Raw genomic sequence first — 5,808 nt, forward strand, 5'->3', positions numbered from 1 at the left:
GTCTCATTACATTAAATTATAAAGTAGCTAACACTGAAGATATTCTCTGGGGTAGTCTGAAATTAATTTTGGTGTTGGCATGTAGGTGGTGATTGATGGATGAATGTGTAATTCACTATTGTTACAGCGAAGAATCAAAGGATCAAGGCTCAGGGAACTTGCCAGTTCATAACTTGGAAATTGTAGTGTAAGATTTAGCATTGGAAAGGAACTTGCACTTAGGCAGCTTATATGAAATAAATAAACCCAAAGGGATTTTCATTTGCCTCAATATCTCATTTTCCACCCCTTTATTTGTTCATAGGGATACACACAGAGACAGCAGAAATCTTTCTCAAAGAGTTTTGTATTTAAAGTTAGCATCAGTTTCTGATATATGTATGATAATATTCACAATACAGTTTGTCTTCTACACCCAAATGGGAGACATTTCTATGAAAGCATATACTATGCCATAAAAAGGAAAAATCTTACATGGAAATGCCAGTTTCTTCCCTTTTCTTTTATCCTTATTTAATCAATACCATGAAATATGTTTTACAGCAACTCTGGGAAAACATCTCCATGTTTCCTAGGTACTTGCAAGGAAATAATAAATTTGCTAGGTGCAATATAAGATATCCTGTGAGAGCTCAATAAATACTTGTTGACTTGCTGACTAAAATAAAATATACCTTTTCTCATGAGAATGCAACTGCTAAATAGATATTAAACATATTCTAATTGAAATAATTCTAAAAATGTTTTGAATTGGTGAAATTCCACTTTATAGGCAGGAACCTTCATCAAAGCCTTACAGCAGTCAAATTAAGCAATCTATAAAACATATCAAAGAGACTATACTACATGGTGGCAGTAGAAAGAGTGGGTTTCACTCCAACTATTGTATTATTAAGAAAAGACTGGTTTCCAAGTTAATACTCTATTATTATTGCACAAGTGGGAATACGGGATTGACCTGAACATTTTTATTCCCACTTATGTGATTTTTATCACCTATTTTATGATAATTAAAACTTCTGATGAAAATAAGATACCAAAAAATTACAACATTAAAATAACTTTTAACACCGTTCTGAATCACCAAATGAAAGTAAAAGAATATACGCCAAGTTATGAGATAGTGAAGCCTACACAGTAAGCAGTGAAGGAATATTAGTACTTTTGAAAATTTAAGTCAATTTTATTGAAGTATAATTTACATGTAAAAAAACCCCACATCCATTTTGTGTCTTTTTAATGAATTTTGATAAATGCATATACCATGGTTTTTACTACCCTAATCATAATAGAAAGCATTTTTATAACTTCTAAAAGTGTCCTCATGCTCCTTTTCCCTAGTCCCAAGTAAAAACTGATAGGCTCTCTGATGCTGTAGATTAATTTCCTCTTCTACAACGTCGTATAAATGTGTTTGAACACCACATCATTTTGTGCCTGGCTTGTTTTGCCCAACATAATATGGTCTTAAATGCTTTTGAATTTATTGGCAGTTCACTATTTTCTATTGTTGATTAGTATTCCAATGTATTGGATTTATTATAATTTGTTAGTCCATTAGCCCATTGATTGGTATTTGGGTCACTACCAAGTTTTAGCTACTGTGAAGAATACTGCTATGAACTTTGATGTGAGTCTTTGTGTCCATATGTGTTTCCATTTAGTTTAGGTAAATATGTGTGAGTTAAATTGCTAGGTACTGTAGTAAGCATATGTTTACTTTTATACTTTTTTTTTTTTGCATTTTTAAATTCTTAAAAGACCTGAATTTTATTATAGTCTTTTGCTATAGCCCTTACTAAATATAATTTGGCATCAATAGCTAAGAATTAAACTGTGTTTAAGTAGCAACTCACTCATTTTAACCACTTAATATTTTATGTCTCTGGGATATTGGAAATAATAATAGAGTATGGGTCTGTTAAGTATTGCTGACAGTGGAGCAAGGATTGTCTTGCTTGTAATGTGGAATGACAAAAATTATCGCTATAGGGCGCCTGGGTGGCTCAGTCGTTAAGCGTCTGCCTTCTGCTCAGGTCATGATCCCAGGGTCCTGGGATCGAGCCCCGCATCGGGCTCCCTGCCCAGCAGGAAGCCTGCTTCTCCCTCTCCCACTCCCCTTGCTTGTGTTCCCTCTCTCACTGTGTCTCTCTCTGTAAAATAAATAAATAAAATCTTTAAAAAAAATTATCGCTATATTTCTTATCATCCAGAGGACATTCCAAGGCTTTCTCAGGCTGCTGGGATACTTCACACTATAATAATTTGGGGGAACAGATTTGTGTTTACTTAATTTTAAGGGTTTATGAGTAGCTTAGAAGTATATGACATTTAACTCAGTTGAGGAAGTTTTCTACTCTGAAGACTCTAATTTGCCATTGAGAGCTCTAACATTGTGTTACCAGTGCATCTGCTGTGAAACCAAGAGGTTATCAGCAGAACACTAAAGCTGATCAACACTCCATTTTCGAAATGAAAATAGGAGATGAGCTAAGAATATCAAAGGCATGTATTTTTCTTCAACACAGTGGGCTTTTCACTGAGCTATGGATGATGGTATAAATGGTTGATACCAGAATACTCATCCACCACACATAGAGCAACACACTTATTTGTAACGGTTGTTTGGAATTCTATGCAAAGAATTTCTGAGATTGTTTACAGCATCTTTTTTTATTTTAAAGATTTTATTTATTTATTTATTTGAGAGAGAGAGAGCTGGAGCAGCGCGGAGAGGGAGAAGCAGGCTCCCTGCTGAGCAGGGGGCTCCACATGGGGCTCGATACCAGGACTCCAGGATCATGACCCCAGCCTAGGCAGACGCTCAACCCCAGCTGAGCCACCCAGGTGCCCCAAAGCCTGTAACACCCGGTATTCCCAGGCGGTCTCCCATCCAAATACTAACCAGGCCCAACCCTGCTTAGCTTGCAAGATCAGATGAGATCGGGCTCGTTCAGGGTGGTATTAAACAATACAGTAATAAGAGTCATAAGCAAAATATATAAATATAAGACATTAATGACTTTTCCCATTTGTCTTCTATAGCAAAATATATAAATATAAGACATTAATGACTTTTCCTATTTGTCTTCTATTTTTTTCTGTATCTGGTAATTAGCCTAAGTTTAGTTCCAAAATATATAAAACAGTCTTGGGCATTTTGCAGTATCTCAGTTACCTAGTTCACTTTATTCTATTATATTTTCATAAAAGCAGGGCCAATGTTTTCTTTTTCATAGGATTAGTTTAACATGCATACTCACTTGGATATCATAAAATGCACAAAGTTTAAAATATAATTGATTATAATAGGGATGTATCCAATTTTGTTTATTCAAAAATATTTATGTGGATAATACAATAAACAGATTGATCCAATTAATCTCAGAGTTTTTATACAATCCAAAATAGTTACTTTAGTTTGCAAAAGCTAACCAAATTAGCATTGCCCTTGTTTTCTTTCAAATTTGTATTTATTTTCTACACCAATAACAAATTCAGACATACATAGACACAAATTCACATACATAAATACATCTTATTTCCCATAGGACATGGTTGGGGGCATTAACTGATAGACTCTAATATCCATCAAACTATCCTCTGAAATTGTGTTTGCATAACACATGTATGTGTATGTATATGAGTGTGGGTGTGAGAAGTTGGAATGGGATAATTAACTTGATAGAGGTGAATAAATTAATCAAAATTTAGCCTCAAAATGTGTTTAAAAATATATTTTATAGAAATATTATTCAATAACTTATATATAGGTTCAGACAAAACAACTAACACTCATACTGTGTAATTGATCTTGCATATTTACTTGTTTAAATACATTGCACAATTTTATAATTTGCCTCAAAATATTTCATTATGTGCTCTTTTTTAAAAAAATAAGAAATACAGAGTAAAGGATATAATCCGTTCAACTAAAATTTCCTGAGATATTCTAAAAATAAAGTTAAATAGTATATGGTACTATTGTCAAAGATCTAACCGATATTTGAAGAGACCAATATTAAATAATGCATTGAATAAGAATGCAAATATTAGGAAATATTCTAGATTGCCAATTCTTATTGTTTTGGTAATTCCTAACCCATCCATCAGAGGCTCCAACTCCTCTCGGGGAGGGATGGTTCACAGAAAAGACTGGTTTAATTTTTTTCCTGCCATTCTATCAAGATGGTGATGCAGTAAGAAATCCAGTTGTGTGTGTGTGTGTGTGTGTGTGTACGTGTGCATGTTATAAGTCTATTTCTTGCAAATCTAAATTTGAAGGCAGAGAACCACTCCCAATTCATGTGGAAACTTGACACATCACAGACAAAAGTTCCTAGGATCACATATATGCACAAAGAGCTATTAACAACATCTAGAATTACAATCAATTACTTTTGATGTAATAATCAAGGGCCTTTTTGATAACAAATGCATGGTAAAAAGGTTGTAATAAGTTATAGCCATTGTAGGGAGACCAGTGGACCACTTTGAGACTGAGTTGACAATGTTGTGACTAATGAATGCATGTTTTAAAAATCCCTGAGTAAGTACAGTGTGGCTGGTAAAGGAAGGAAGGAAGGAAGGAAGGAAGGAAGGAAGGAAGGAAGGAAGGAAGGAAGGAAGGAAGGAAGAAAAGGGAAGGAAAAGAAAAAAGAGAAGAGAAAAAGGAAAAGGAACAGAAAAAGGAGCAAAAAGGAAAGAAAAGAAAGGAAGAAAGAAAGGAGAGAGGGGGGAAAGAAGGAAGGAAGGTAGGAAAGAAGGAAGGAAGGGAGGGAGGAAGGAAGGGAGAAAGAAAAGGAAAAGAAAAGCAAATTGTTTAGATTTGTTAATAAGAATAAATTTTCTTTTTTTTTTTAAAGATTTTATTTATTTATTTGACAGAGAAAGACACACGAGAGAGGGAACACAAGCAGGGGGAGTGGGAGAGGGAGAAGCAGACTTCCCACAGAGCAGGGAGCCTGAAGTGGGGCTCGGTCCAAGGACCCTGGGATCATGACCTGAGCCGAAGGCAGACGCTTAATGACTGAGCCACCCAGGCTCCCCATAAGAATAAATTTTCTAGTTATCTCAGGAAATTATCTGAAATGAGAAGGCATAGAATTACTTTTTTAAGGCTCCTACTTTGGAGTCAGAATTTCACAGATAAGTAAAAGTCTCCCTAGAATTATAGGGCACAGCTCAAACTCAAGCTTGACAAGTAGAGATGGAATTTACAAATCTAGACTGGTTCTTTTGAGTATTCAGGCTAGTTATCTGTGCGATATAATATATGCTGGCACCCTTTCTCCAGCTATGTTACAATACATTTCAAGAGCAATATTACAACACAAATGGACCCTGGTATTTCACCAGGAATATATGTCAATTAATCATCTGCAGTATAGTTACCTGAAAGTAGACTGTGCCTTAGAGAAGGAGACTAAACTCTGTAAAAGAGTAAACATTTTAAAGAGATGCTGTGTCCAGCCTTTGGTTAGTAGGGAAAATGGTGGGTTTAAATTCTAAGTTACCTGTTGTATGTTAAGGAAAGAACTTTCCCTTTTTTTTTTTTTTGAGAGTTCATGGTAAACTATGCCCATTAATGAATCCCCAGTTCTGCAACGGTCAAAGCTAAGGAAAACTTAACTGAGTAGGAGCAAGCCTATGGAGACTTGGAAATCAGATAACGAAAATTGGTGCCATTCCAGCCAGGCAAACATGTATGGTCAATCAGACCCACTTCCATTCTCCAGGCACGCATGTGTGGTCTAGCTTCATCTTGTGACTATACTAGGTTGGTACTGCTCACATAGCAGCTTTCTT

At 35.3% G+C, this 5,808-nt stretch overlaps 1 pseudogene; it reads right to left on the bottom strand.

The window, feature by feature from the left end:
• Positions 1-2,856: 2,856 nt before the first annotated feature.
• LOC123836733 (5S ribosomal RNA) lies at positions 2,857-2,974 on the bottom strand (annotated as a pseudogene).
• Between the last annotated feature and the right edge of the window lie 2,834 nt (positions 2,975-5,808).

The sequence above is a fragment of the Mirounga angustirostris genome, unplaced genomic scaffold (assembly GCF_029215605.1).
Source record: "Mirounga angustirostris isolate CCGP_5_RB_7025 unplaced genomic scaffold, mMirAng1.0.hap1 SCAF_7, whole genome shotgun sequence".
Classification (NCBI taxonomy): domain Eukaryota; kingdom Metazoa; phylum Chordata; class Mammalia; order Carnivora; family Phocidae; genus Mirounga; species Mirounga angustirostris.